The sequence below is a fragment of the Mchenga conophoros genome, linkage group LG3 (assembly GCF_057382185.1).
Source record: "Mchenga conophoros isolate Kocher_MC1m ecotype Shallow Benthic linkage group LG3, M_conophoros_male_GT1.1, whole genome shotgun sequence".
Lineage (NCBI taxonomy): Eukaryota > Metazoa > Chordata > Actinopteri > Cichliformes > Cichlidae > Mchenga > Mchenga conophoros.
In genome coordinates, this window is record NC_140528.1 from 12859408 (window position 1) to 12874871 (window position 15464).

The window sequence follows — 15464 nt, forward strand, 5'->3', positions numbered from 1 at the left end:
AAAAGATATTTTCAATATTTATCTAAAAGTTTACTCTAAATTGATGTTGTACAGTAAAAATGTTTTGTGTTTTCTCCCTAAAGTGTATGTAAATATCTGGTTACAAATGTGAATATCCTGCTGTGTACTGAAATCCCTCTTGTTTTGCATAGAAATATACTGAACAACATACAAAGCATAATATATAAAATAACATTTACCTGAGTTTTTTCTTTGAAAGAACCCTCTAATGTCCATTCTTATATTTCAGTACATAACTGAAACCGATTTAGTCGGGGAGGGTAAGAACTGAAAATATGAAATAAACACACGTAAGCTAAGACTCTAAAAAAATAGCATTTGTTCGGCTTTTCATTTCACCATTTGTTGATTCACTTGAAGAGCAAGTAACGTAATATTGGTCAAGTGATCAGTTTGATATCAATCTTTCGTGATGCACCGTCATATTTACATTATTTGTACGGTACGAATGATTTGCTTTGGTACCTGGTCAAACTTAAGCTCTCCTTAGTATGGCTGGCTCCGTCTCTCCAACAGCGCACTCACAGGCAGCAGCTGCCCCGCCCTCTCACTCAGTCGCTTAGTGCCTGAGCTCGGATCATACCAATATCAGGGGGGATTCACGCACAGTCGTAAATTCCCACAGTGTGCACTATGTGCTTCGAATATTGTGTGTACTTTTTCTTTTATACAGTTGTCAGCCAGGCATCTAACTATGAAAAAATTACACTCCAAAAGATCCCGGGCTTCTGACAAAACTACCCGGGCTTAAGCCCAGTAAGCCACCCCCACGCTCCGCCCCTGGTTTTGACCGGTAAACTCTCCTTGTTTAAACATGCACCATGGTGTGGTCTTTCTTTGCTTGTGACTTCTTGATGTTGGTAAATACAATAATTGAAAAATACCACGTTACATATATATACATGTAATAATGTACAACACATTATGGAGTATGCTTCTGCTGTGAGGTCCTGCCTCCATGCAGGTATGCATTTAATCGCCGGAGGGGTGTATTTATAAATAATATTATCCATCCATCCATTCGCTTATCCTTTTCAGGGGCGCGGGGGGCGCTGGAGCCTATCCCAGCTGTCATAGGGCGAGAGGCAGGGTACACCCTGGACAGGTCGCCAGTCTGTCGCAGGGCCAACACACAGGGACAGACAACCATTCATACTCACACCTAGTGGCAATTTGGATTATCCAATTAACCTATCCCCACAAGCTGCATGTCTTTGGACGGTGGGAGGAAGCCGGAGTACCCGGAGTGAACCCACGCAAACACGGGGAGAACATGCAAACTCCACACAGAAAGACCCCGGCCTGATGGTGGAATTGAACTCAGGACCTTCTTGCTGTGCGGCAACAGTGCTAACCACTGTGCCACCGTGTTGGTATAAATATAATAAATAATATTATATTAGGGAAATTTTCCCAGACATATTTTTGACCTGGGGGTAGAATTGATTGTGAAATGGAAAATGCTTATGAACTTGCAAATGAAAAACATGATGCATTGACGGTAACCCTTTTTCATTTTTATTTAAGCAGAGAATTTGTTCTAGTGTGCGATGGCCGAACCTGTTCCTTTTCGTGGAGATCATTTCTCCTGCCTTAAGGAAAATCCCTTCACATGGCACAGAGGAGGCTGGAGTGCAGAGAAACTGGTAGAGATGCAGTTGTACAGTCTACCTGGGCCCCACAAACTATCAGCCAAAGAGAATAAATAAATTCAATTGCTGCACATTTGGCAGACTAACATTTTCAGATTAATTAAACAATAAAATATATATTTTTACAACATTACATGTAAAGAGTCAAGTGGAAGTTTTTCTAAAGTTATTTAATGATATTTATATTATGGAAGCAGATTTTTGACATTTTATCTTTTTCCCGTTTTCAGATATAATAAACACGCACAAAACAAAAGCAAACGGCCAGAACACAAAGCTGGAAAACCCACCGGATCGACCAAAATCAACTCAAAATTCTCCCACACAACAGAACCTCCTCTATTCCTCACTGGCTCCAAATCTCTCAGTGGGATGATCACTGGTTCACTATCTGTCACCACCAAACACTCCACAAATCCCGCGAATGATTCACTTCCTTATAAACCATTGAATCAGACACCGAAGCAGTTAGGCTCTAAATGAAGCTTCGGACGTCACTGATCACTCTGGCCAAACGAATCAAGCTTCGACACAGAGCTTCTGAAGCAGTGTGTTGATTTTTTATTTATTTTTTTGTCCCGTTTGGATCTATAGCATCAGAATTGTTGTCTTAAGGCCAAGAAAGATGCCAAGCGGATTTATTTTACCAAGTGGATCATCATGGCCTTGCCATATTGGTCCATTTGATTGACCTTTATTATAATTATGAATTTATTTTATTTTCAGTTGCAAACGGGACAGACATGACTGGGGGATAGGACAGGGAGAAAGAATGAAAGAAAGAGAGGGAGAGAAAGAAAGAAAACCAAAGGGGAGAAGAGACGGTGAGAAGGGGGGAAGAGAGAAAAACACAAATAAAAAAAACAAAACTCCTGGGTCACCTGTATGGAGAAAAAAACCCAGAGGAGACAGCAAACAGCAAAGAGCAACATAATAAAAAAAAACAGCACCATCACAATAAACTAGCTAGCAGTAGATATCAGTAGATACTAAATAATAAACGATATTGTGCAGCACGCAAGATAGACAGCGCACAATGTGCTTTGAGGCAGCAGCCAAGAAAGCTGTAGTCCGTGTCTGTGAATACACATGTGTACACCTGTGTGCATACCTGTGTGGATCAGCATGCTTGTATTCCAAAGGTTTCTCCATGTAATGATCTGCTAGAGGGTGTGGGGGGGCCACAGCCCCGTCCTTTATGGTATCAAGCAGGTATGGAGGAGCTCAAAACTCCAGACATCCAGAGGCCCCCAGAACACAAGAGACCAAGGAAGACCCACAGAGGGGCAGCCGCGCCACTGTCCCAGTAAGAGCTGAGGAGAGTCCCAGATGAGGGCTCACTCAGCAGCCGCGGAGCAGAAGCCAGGGGGAGTTGCAGTGACGCGCCCGTGAGCTCCGCCGGCAGCCAGCCGTGCCTGAGTGACCGAGCCCCAGGCCGAGAGGCCGGGGGCACCCCACCTCCGAAGTGGCCCGAGCGAGCCCCAATAAGCGGCCGCCAAGGAGTGAGCCGGTGTGTGTTGATTTTTTTGACACGCACCGGAGCTTCAGCTTCAAGCGGACCATCAGCACTGTTAGTTCTCTCAGTCTCAGAGCAGCGTTTCTAATTTTGATTGAAACTGTCAGAGAAAACGGCAGCCTCGAGCAGCCCGGATATTAGTTTACAGAGGCTGTTAGAATTATATGTCTAATGTTAAAATGTTGGTGACACAATAATTTCATCCTAATGGCACTGACGTATTCATAGGGTTCATTTTTGAGACAATATATCATGAGGTAGTCACGATTTTGCAAATTTTCCACCTTGTACTGCAGTTTGCACAGTTTTAAAATGCACTCAGCCTACAAACATTACTGACGAGTCAGGATCTGCACAAAGTGACAGAAACACTGAAGCAGCTGCACATTTTATTCTTATTGTCATGTTTGTCCTGTTTGTCAGGTGACAGAAGAACCAACACAGAGCTCAGAGAGCAATGGTGACACAAGGTCACAGGTGAAACTGGAGGATGACCTGATGGTTCATGACTGTATTTGAAGCACATGTGTGACTGCATGTATGTGGAGTGTCTCACTGTTATTGATCAGGTGACAGAGGCAGCTCTGCCATGTAGCTCAGAGGTGGAGAGGAGAGCTCACAGGTGACTGTAGATTAACTAGTATTTATCATGACAGTTGTCAGGCTGCTGATGTAAACTGATTCATTAGTGTATGTTTGACAAAGAATCTGAATTGACACGTCTCACTTTTTATATGACACGAATCCATGTGTTATTTTATCAGGTGACAGTATGTCCTAGTGCAGTCAGAGGGGAGGAGCCAGGGCCAAAGGTGAGGCACATCAAGCACAGAATAATAATTTAATCTGAGGATAAAACGCAGGTACTGAGGCTGAAAGAAGCTTCAGTGCTCTCAGAAGACTAAAAACATGCTAAGGTCAACAATGACTCAAACGAGATGAAACAATGCTGCTGTGTGTCCACCAGCAGAGACTGGACAGTATAGATGGAAACCAACATGCCAGCAGTTTGTCTCTGTTAGTGAGAGGAGCAGGCCTGTGTTTGGCTGCTTCACATAGTGGACACTGAGTTGTTGTGTGAGACACCAGTAGGATTAATGTCTGTTGCTGTAACAGCAGCTCATGTTTAGAATAAAAAGCTCACTGATCTGATCGGGGCAACAGTGCCTAAACTGTTGCATCATGTTGCTGAGAGATCTTTTACTTTGTGGTCATCTGAGATCATCATCAACTTTATTTATAAAGCACTTTAAAACAACCACAGCTGACACAAAGTGCTGTACACTGGAACTGTAAAATAAAATTACATGAGATATAAATAAAACACAAATAAAAGAAGAGTGAAATCATTAATTAAATAACTACTTCAATTAAAAAAGAAACTAAGTCTCACTGAGGTTAAAAGCCAAGGAATAAAAGTGGGTTTTAAGACGTGATTTAAAAGTGGACAGTGAAGGGGCCTCTCTAACGTGCATGGGCAAATGATTCCATAACTTGGAGCCACAATAGAGAAGGCCCCGTCCCCTCTGAGCTTCCTCGTGGATCTCGGTACCTCCAGGAACAGCTGGTCAGCTGACCTGAGAGACCGACAGGGTGTGTGGGGATGAAGAAGCTCAGAGAGGTAAGGCGGGGCAAGACTGTGAAGGCATTTAAAAACAAACATAAGAATTTTAAAATGAACTCTAAAAGACACAGGCAGCCAGTGCAGAGAGGCCAGCACGGGGGTTATATGCTCTCTTTTTTGAGTTCCTGTTAGGAGTCGTGCAGCCGCATTTTGAACCAGCTGCAGACGTGAGAGCAATGACTGACTGACCCCCACATAAAGTGAGTTACAGTTGTCCAGGCGGGAAGAAATAAAAGCATGGATCACTGTTTCAAGGTGCTGCCTCGAAAGAAAAGATTTTACTCTTGCCAGTCGCCTTAAATGATAAAAACTGGACTTCACCACTGCTCTGATTTGGTTGTCCAATTTAAAATCACTGTCCAACTTAAAACCAAGGTCAGTAGATGAGTAGTTTTATGGACAAAACCCACCAGGTCATTCAGTGTTCCCTTAGTACACTGAGTTCCCTTGTCTAGTTCGCGTCTATGTGTATCCTAAGTTCCTATATCCCCGTGTTCAGTCAGTGTTTGTGTCTGCCCTGTTCCCACGTCTCTGTTCCCTTTGTTATAGTGCCTGCCCGTGAGTCTGTGTTATGTTTCCTGTTTTACTTTGAAAGTCCATGTCTGATGTTAATGTGTCTGGTTTTGCTTCCTCTTGTCTCGTTAGGCCTGATTTGCCCCAGCTGTGTTTCCCTCCTGTTACCCATTCCCTGATTGCTCCCTCTGTGTATTTAAGCCCTGTGTTTCTCTGTGTCTGTGTCGCGATCTACTGTTTTCACACAGCCACACCTAACAAGTGCTGATGTATCAGAGATGTTGGTGTACTATAACTGAAGTAATGATGTTAAGTCCTTAAAGTCATATTCTTTATTGTCATGACTGTATTTGAAGCTATTTTTATTTTTGTATGATACCTGATTTATATGAAACATGGCTGCAGTAAACTAAAGTCTACAATACTTAGTCAGCCATTTGCTTAATAGTAATTTAACATTATATCATTCACATATAATATAATTCACATCGCACAGAGACTACAAGCCCATTATCATCAATGGAGCTCCAGTGGAGAGGGTGCAGTCCTTCAAGTATCCTGACACATTCAGGTCCAGACCAAAAAGGCTAGGCAGCGCCTGTATCACCTACGACAACTGAGGAAGTTCAGGGTCTCTCCAAAGATCCTCAGGATTTTCTATACAGGCGCTGTGGAGAGCATCCTCACACAGAACATGACATCGTGGTTCGGGAACAGCTGTGTGAAGGACCAAAAAGCTCTCCAGAGAGTGATCCGTACAGCAGAACGCTGCTGCAGGATTGCTCTCTCCCCGCTTCAGGACACCTACACCAGGAGATGCCGGACTAGAGCAGATACTGAAGGACCCGTCCCATCCTGGCAACAAACTGTTCCAACTTCTGCAATCTGGTAGAAGGTTCAGCATCATCCGGGCAAGGACAGAGAGACTCAAGAGGAGCTTCTATCCCCAAGCCATCCGTGCCCTAAACACACACACCCGCCCTCTCACATCATCTATAATTGACTGAGACAGGACTCTTCCAGACACTAAACCAAGGCACAATGTACATTTCAATTCCTTTAATTTTAAATATGTTTATATTGTCTATCCTGTAAAATAGTCAGACGTCTATTCATATTAATGTACAGAATTCACCTGCTTGCTGCTACTACTGCACATTCACCCAGTGTATATGCTATATATATATAATACTATATATATGTATATATATATATATATATATATATATATATATATATATATATATATATACTATACTATATATGTGTATATATCACTGCTGCCTGTAACTACGCTCAAACTGTTAATGCGATCTTATTTTAATAAACAACACTGTCATATGCAAAACTGGGGTGGCACTTGGGGTGGCAAGGGATCATTTTAGGGTGGCACATGCATGCCACCCTTCTAGATCCGCCCCTGAAGACATCACATGTTTGCAAAAGTGCTCTAATGTTTTCGGAGACAACCCCTTGGCTTCCGTACTTGCGCATCGCTGTTCCACTGATGTATTGTTGTTCTAGTTAGAGTATTGTTGTTAGCCTATAGCCTATCATTCAGCATCGCCTCACTCAAAACGCGCAATGGGTGCTTCGACTTACGAAAATGTTCCACTTACGAAAGACCTTCGGAAACGAATTAATTTGGTAAGTCGGGGTTCCACTGTACCTTACAGTGTAAACAAGTATGACTAGGTGTCTGTTGAGTCTCAAGTAAGTTGCCTGCAATGATATTTAAAGTCCAGCAGGTGTCAGTATGGAGCAAAACAGCAACACTGTGTCGACACAGTATCGGTACAGTTTGGGGAATGTGCTGAAACGCTTCACGAAGCCTCATCTACCCATCACTAAACAAAACTAACCTCAAACCTGAAATCCTTAGAAAGATATGCAGGGAGACGTGAAGGAGACGACACAGACGAACCAGCGACGAACACGAGACAACACACACTATAAATACACAGAGGGGAAACTACACACAGGAGGGAGGCACGGCCGATTCTGATTGACAAGACGAGACAGGGGAAACGCAAACTGAACACTCTGGCATAAGACACAGACCTTCACAATAAAACAGGAAATGCAGAAGGAAGCCACATAACAAACCCTAAAACTAGAACTCAGGAAACACTAAAAAACTAAGGAACTGTGAGAAGAAACCAAAACTCAAAAAACACTGGGCCACCCACCCAGGACCATAACACTTCAGATCTGAGCAAGCACGCTGCCATGGGAACGTGACATTGACAGAGAAACCCCCGGATCCTCCCCCTGACATGACCGCTGTGGGCAGACCTCCACCCGCCCCACTCGGGAGTGGAAACACAAAACATTATTTTATGTCATGTGCTGGAATATACAGGAAATAGGTTTAAATGTTAAACACATTTCATCAAGTCAAAAACAGCTATAATATAATTTAATCTTTTCTTGATGCATAAAATAAAAAGATTAAAAACAATAAAACACTTAAAAGAAAGGCTTTTTAATTTGATTCATTTCTATATGATGGATTATGCAGAAAAAGTCTCGGGCTGAAACGTCTACTTTCTACTTTATTACGTATTCAAGTCGTGTTTTTTTAAAGAGTAAAGTAACCAAATACTTTTGAAAATAAGTAATCAGTAAAGACATGGGATTACTTAGTAACTGAGTGCTTATTTCCAGTAACTTGAGCAGCACAGCTTGTAATGAAGTAAATGTTGTGTATGCTGTGAATGAAAGAGAGCCTGGTGAGGTGAGTCAGTCTTTACACAGCTCTGTTAACAACATGTTGTTGCTGCTGCACAAAGATCAGGAATGCTGCAAACTGAATCTCTGCTGCAGGCAGTGACTCGTTTTTCTAGTTTAAACTTCCCTGGAAGATTGTTCAACTTGAAAACAGCCAACATCATTATCAACACCTCTCACTGTAAACTCAAACCATAAAACCCTTAAGGATCCACGGCCTTATGGTTTTTTAAACTGATGATCTTAAACATGTGAGCTCATCAGAACTGAAAATGAAGACAACCAGTTGTTGTTTTGAAATAAAAGTCCGAGACAAAACTGTTTGGTTCCAGTGTGTCCAAACTCTGATCTTGTGTTTCCTATATTAGAGCTGGAAAGCTGCTGAACACGTTTCCATGTTAGTTCCTGCAGCAGCCACTGAAACAGCATTTCTACAGTCCAGCACTGATTCAGCTCATAACAAGGTTCAGGTTGGTTCCTGGTGTAGACTCTAATAAAAAATGACTATCTATTACAAACCAGACAATTTTTCTTGGATTGACGTTTTGTAAATGTCCACAGCAGTAGGTGGAGGAGGAGGTGGGGCCCTCAGGCAGCAGACTCTCTTTGTAGAACCAGGAAACCAATCAGAAGGAACTCGGGTTAAAGAGAGCCAGGAGGATTCAAATGCAATGATATCCTGCTCAGCTACAGCTGACGGTCAGTGAGAAACAGCAGCTTATTAAAAGTTTTTAAATTACTGACAGACGGAGCAGCTGCTATGTAAAAGTGCAGGTTAGATATTTGGAGCCATCACTGAAATCCTCGATCAGCTCTGCTTTTGACCCCACATCTAAAAATGTCAAAGGACAGTTGGTTTGTAGACGTCAGGCTCTGAGGTTTACCAAGAGAGTCTAACAGGAAGCCCAACAGTGCACGTCAGAACTTCTCTGACACTGTTATACCAGAAATGTCCTTACCTGGTTGGCAAACCCACCAACCTGACACACCTGAAGTCTTTGGCACAAGTCGTGTTGACTATGTTCACTCAGGTGCTTGGTCTTCAGACCATGTTGTGATTGATGAACCTGACTTGACTCCTACCAAGACTGACTCAGATCTCACTGCACCACAGCCAGTAAGGTGGAGGCGCTCTGACAGAGAAAGACATCCACCTGAGAAGTTTCCTTATGAGGAAGTAGGAGAGCCGCTGACCTTGGCTATTAGCTCCTTTTCTCAAACCTCAGCTGTTGCATTCTCCACAACTGTTACTCCACCACGTCCACGTTGGTCAACGATGCATGAAGGGACTCGCCCGGTGGCGCCAGTGTCCGGCAGCCTCGCCTCTGTCAGTGCGCCCCAGGGCAGCTGTGGCTACAATGTAGCTGCCATCACCAGTGTGTGAATGTGTGTGTGAATAGGTGGATGATTGTGTAGAGTGTAAAGCGCCCGGTGGCGCCAGTGTCCGGCAGCCTGGCCTCTGTCAGTGCGCCCCAGGGCAGCCGTGGCTACAATGTAGCTGCCATCACCAGTGTGTGAATGTGTGTGTGAATGGGTGGATGACTGAATGTAGAGTAAAGCGCTATACAAATGCAGGCCATTTACCATTTAAGTCGTGTGGAAATGTGGAGAGTCTGTGAGCTGCATTCACAAACAGGTTGGATCACTCTGAATGACAACGATTAGAGGAGGGTCTTCCATCAGTACCAAGCTCTGCTGATTTTCATTAATAAAACTTAAACCTGCTCAGTGAAAAACAGAGTGAAATCAGACAAGACTGAGTCCACTTTTAACTTTGTTTCGTCAGATTTAACAGGAACTCATCTGAAGATCAGCCTCCTCCCTGTACGGGGAAAATTCCTATCAAGTCTCCACCTGTCCTGCTTCAGGTGAAGCCCCGCCTCCTTCCAGGAATCACCTGTGTGTCTGTGTTTAGTGTGCAGCTGTGCAGCTTGTTGTTGGTGTGTGAAGAAGCTGTAAATTTGCTCTGTTTCCTCCTTTAACAGTTTGTCTTTAGGAACTTTATGAGCAGATCAGGAAGTGAGACGTTTGTATTTACATAAAATAAAACCAATGAGATGATTTGATGATTGGCTGAATCCACTCTGGTTATCAGTCAGTAACTCTGCACTCAAACATTTGTCTTTGATAAACAGTTTAAAACGATCTGAATGAAACTTTGGATCCAACATCACTGGTGGAACAATGATCGTCCCTTTAACTGGAAACAGATGAAACCAGTTTGTTCTTCAGAAGCCGACATTCAGGTTTTACTGAGTGACGTCAAAACAACATGAAGCTGCTCCAGCTCAGTTCAGGGTCACTGCAAACAGAGATAATCAGAAGTAAATACAGACTCTCTCACACACCATCAATATTTAAGGATGTTTTCACTGCGGTTTAAATCCTACATATACTTGATGTTGATGCAGGAGTAAAGCCTCTCAGAATCAAACACATTTAAGCCTCTGTGACTCAGGACTGTGTGAAGTGCACAATCGAACACTTTTTAATCTGTTTCAAGTTAAACACAATGAAGTGTTCAAAGGAAAAACATGTTACTATGTGAATCCTGCTTGATGGACCAGAGCAGAGCCTCCCTCTGTGCTCTGTTCATCACTCTGTCAGTCTGAGTTATTCATGAAGCACAAGCAGCTGATGATAAGCTGGTTAATGTTGGCACACACACACACTGTGACACTGTCAGACATGAGGAAGTGTGCAGGTAAACTCTGCTCAGAAATGACAATGAGGAGGTACACAGACTGATGGAGCTCATAGAGTGAGACGTTTATTTTACATGAAGTAAACCTGATGTATGATCTGATCTGTAGATCAAACTGATGTGTTTAATAACCTGTTGTTTAGGGCTGGGCGATATGGCCTCAAATCCATATCACGATATATTCTTCTGTATAACATATTTTCCACACTTAAAATCCTTTAATTTCCTCAAAAATCGAGAGTGTGCCTTATGTATGAATTCTGGTTGTGCTTACTGACCTCGAACCGATTTTGGCTGCAGAAATCTGTTAAAAAATGTTTTAGTACAACTTTGGTAAGCAGCACTGCTTGATGGATCGTCAGAGCATTACGGCTGCTGTAGGGAGGAGCTTCACGGAGTAATCTGGGTCCAAAACTCCGACAGCTTCAGGTACCAAAGTCAAACGAACACAAAGAGTTAAAAATGGTCTAAATTCTTTCATCTTTAATTAAATCATCAGCGTTGCTGCTTTACCAGGTGTAACAATTAAGTTTAACATCCAGGTAGGGCTGCTCAATTAATGGAATTTTAATCTCGATTACGATCTGGGCTTTCAACGATCATTAAAAATGACTGAGCCGATTATTAGCCCCTCCCTCGTGCTTTACTCTCGCGCTGCTCCGTGTGGCAAATCGCGCGCACCTCTCTGCATTTCGAACACGTGTCACAACAATTAAGAGCAGCGGCCTCCAACCTTTTTTGCTCCACGGACCAGTTTATGCCCGACAATATTTTCACGGGCCGGCCATTAAGGTGTCGCGGATAAATACAACAAAATAAAACTAGTGCCGGTACCGAAAAAAAGAAAATTTATTCATAACACACGTGAAAAGACCCAGGAAAACCAAGTCAACGATAAAAACGATAACAAAATAACATGGAAAACCGATAAAAACCCTGAAAACTATACATTTCACACCTGAGCCTCAACTCTCGCGGCCCGGTACCAAACGACTCACCGACCGGGACCGGTCCGAGGCCCGGGGGTTGGGGACCGCTGATTAAGAGGACCCGAGGGAAGCTTGGAAAGCTAAACAGAAGTTATTTGGAGAGGAGAGTGACTGCTGTTGGTTGAAAAGAGGTAAAAAAACTTCAGTGGTTTGCTACGGTGTCATAGCTGCACCACAGAGCAACACTGCAAAGTTCACTAAACATAGATGTTTACATTTTTCATTTATTTTTTTATATTGCAAACATTTGCACTGTTATCAGTATTTGCACACTATTTAATATTCTTTTTTGACAACCTTTAAAGTCATTATTCAACACATTGTTATTGTTAAATAAATATTGTCAAATAATCGAGATCTCAATTTCAATGAAAATAACCGTGATTATCATTTTTGCCATAATCGAGCAGCCCTACATCCAGGCATCCATGAAAACAGAATTTATTCAATTTAACGGAGTTAGAAGTTAACAGGAAGTTAGCTCGCTAGTTTCCACCTAAACATTTCATAGCATGTTCTGACTGAGAGATTTTTGAAACTAATTCAAACGTACAGCTCTGCTATCACTTCCAACATAAATGAAGACTAAACAGCAGTGGCGTTTGCAGGGTTACTGAAGTTGGACTACCTGGTATATAATGTTGTGCTACATGACTGCTAGCGACACAGCTATGTTAGCATAACATTAGCACAGTGAAGCTGGAGGATGAATGCTAACTTTTTGGCTTTCGCCATATTTCAATAGTGCTTCATCTCTTTGTTATGACTGTCGCCCGCCATAATTGCAGATGATAATTGTTGTAGCTGCTGCGATGCTTTCGACCAAAACAGGCGCAGCTTGATGACATCATCAACATGCGGTATAGTCACAATCTCTATCGTTGGCCAAATTTATATCGTTTCTATCGTATATCGTTTCTATGGCCCACCCCTACTGTTGTTACTGTTGATGCGTCACAGAGATCAGCTGTGCTACAAACTGGAACTCTGCTGAACTGGATTTACTCGTTTCGTGAACTTTTAAGAACGAATGCTTCCTTGGCTGAAAGCAGTGAACATAATTTAAAAAACAGCTTTACTTGCACATAAATCTGTCAGTAAAGTCTGGATAATAAATTCTGGTGGTGTTATAGGTTCTCTTGGTCAGCTTGGTGTTGGTTTGGCTCCTGCATAAAACAGTTTGCTCTCATATTTGACACTGACAGGAACAAAGAGTGAAAAACACGATAACCAAACTAAAAAGGAGAGACGAGTTAAAGCAGAAGATATTTTGTGTGTCAGAACATGTGATCCTCACCAAGAGAGAAAAGCTCTGATTATTGTTGCTGAACTGTGATGGTGAACAGTCTCCTCTGTTGATCCCAGTGTGACTGAAGTCCGTGTGATGAGTGAGGACTGAGCCTGTGTTGGTCGATCGTCTCTAAACAGGATGTGAAGCATCAGTTCAGTCGTATTAAAGCCCTGAATAAACAGTCCTTCTGGATCCACTGTCTGTGTTTGGCTCCTCATCTTCAAAGACTCAACACAAGATGTTGGTCACATCAACATAAAACACAGGATTTGCTGCAGATGTTGAAGTGTGTTCTCCATATGAGAGAAGCTGCTGATCGTGTTTGTATGTTAGCACCTGTAGGATCGATGAACAGCTCTGACTCAGTTCACTAACCAGGCTCAGGGGAATAACTGGGATATTTCCCCAACAGAGACGTCCTGCTGGGATCGTTTTCCTGCTCTACACTCTGGTGTTTCTGCTCAAAAAAACAACAAAATGAATTTCCATGAGCCTACAGATCGTGGACTTCTTTGAGAAACTTAAAGAAGACGCTTTTCTTTCCTTAGATTGAACTTAAACAAAGGATTTGAGGAGCAGAAAAGTTTTTAAAGAGAAATTAAACATATTAATAAATATTCTGATTATTTTACGTTATTTAGGTGTTTAGGTTATTTTTCTGTTTTCTGTCACACGTCTGCTCTCGAGTCGTTATCAACAGTGTATCAATGCATTCCTGTGGGTGGAGACAGAAACACACACCCAAAAAGAGCTCAGAGCAAGAATAAAAGAGGAGGAGACAGGATCAGAGTGGGACAGTGGAGCTTGTTGTTGGTGTCTCTGTGTGAAGAAACTGTAAGTTTGCTTTGTTTCCTCCTTTAACAGTTTGTTTGTTTCTGTGATGTTTGGACCTGATGTTCTCCATCACACCGACACTCTCTCTCCCCTCTGTTCCATATGTGACAGAGGGGAGAGAGTCTCTCACTCAGAGAACCAAGGTTACAATGTAACCACACGTTCAGCTCTTGTGTTTGAATCCTCATGATTATAGATTATTGATCGGCTGGAATCAAACAGTTTGAAGAACATTTATTTGTGTGGCAGTTTCAGCTGCTGCTCACAAATCTGATAACAGGAACAAGTTAGTTCCACGAGGAAGACGTTCGTCTGGGCGCGTTGGCCTCGTCGGTCATGTGACCGTGTTACTGTTCGGGCTCAAACTGATACGAGTGGTTTAGCAGGTGTGACAGGACGATGCTGCACAGCCTCATTGTTCAGGTGTGAGTCAGACTCTGAGTCTTTATACAGTCCTGTTTAACAACATGTTGTTCCTGTTGATGTGTCACAGAGATCAGCTGTGCTAAACTCTGCTGCGTGCAGCTACTAGTTTCTCTAGTTTGGTGATGGAAACGTCGATGAGACTGTTTCCATCACCAAACATCACGAGGAACACCTCTGAGTCTGATTCTGACTCTGTGCATAAAACCACAAATATCCCTTCATGTCTGTTCATCTGATTCTGTAACGTGAGAAACTTTGATGTCTGAATTTTGTTCTATCATTAAAGTCCAGACTCGTAATTCTTAGAGGTTGGACTCAGCAGACGCTCCATAACACAACATCATCACAGTCCTTCAGTTATGATTTCATATGATTGAGTTTTGAGTGTTACAGTGATGTGTTTTCATGTTGTTGCAGGTCTCTGAGTGTCAGTGAAACCTGTCAGTTAAAACGAAGATCTTTCACTTCATTTCCCTCACTGCGTTTCTAGACCTGATTTTCTGATTTACATGCGCTCACTTCCTGTGTTGTGACAAGTTAATTATCCTGAGTGCGCACTGGGCAGGGAGACTCCGCCTCCATTAAAACCAACTAGATGTGGAAGTAGTGACGTTTTAGTTTAGTGCAGACGTGAGAGATGAGTGTAGTTACATTGCTGTTCATTTTCTGTTACAGCGTTTATTGTCCACACGTGTGATCAGACAGGATTATTTCAACGATCTCATGTTTATTTTATCCTCCTGTAACTTTATGAAGAGCTAAACCTTCACCACTAGTTAGTCCTCATAAGAACTGTTTGTGAGCTAAGAATCAACAATGACAAAGACTGTGAGTGTCATGCAGTGACTCCTCAGAATTAGGCTGATTTTTAAGTTTTGTGTCAATCAAAGCTAGAAGCTGGTGTAGCGTTGAGCTTTATTGTTGATTAATTAAAAAAATATATGTAAAAGAAAAAAGGACTAGATGTGTTTTCTGTCTTTAGAAAAAGGTAAAATTGGTTATATTTTGTTGGGCTAATTCTGACCAATCGTGACAGTCCAGAACTTTTCCCTGCTGCTGTATCCTGTAACAATCAGTGTTGGGACTAACGTGTTCGTAAATAACGCGTTAGGTGTGATGATAACGCCAACTGATTTTAGTTTTATGATTCCTGGCTCCCATCTA

The 15464-nt window shown here is 42.4% G+C and overlaps 2 protein-coding genes across 3 annotated transcripts in view; one reads left to right on the forward strand and one right to left on the reverse strand.

The window, feature by feature from the left end:
* The window catches only part of LOC146577283 (protein NLRC3-like), a 682649-nt gene that overhangs the window by 603122 nt on the left and 64063 nt on the right, over positions 1-15464 (reverse strand). The window lies entirely within an intron of this gene.
* The window catches only part of LOC146577302 (protein NLRC3-like), a 52729-nt gene continuing 51068 nt past the window's right edge, over positions 13804-15464 (forward strand). For both annotated transcript variants that reach the window (XM_085252811.1, XM_085252818.1), the window contains exon 1: positions 13804-13874. The gene's annotated coding sequence lies outside the window, so the exon portion shown is untranslated. The remainder of the gene's footprint in view (positions 13875-15464) is intronic.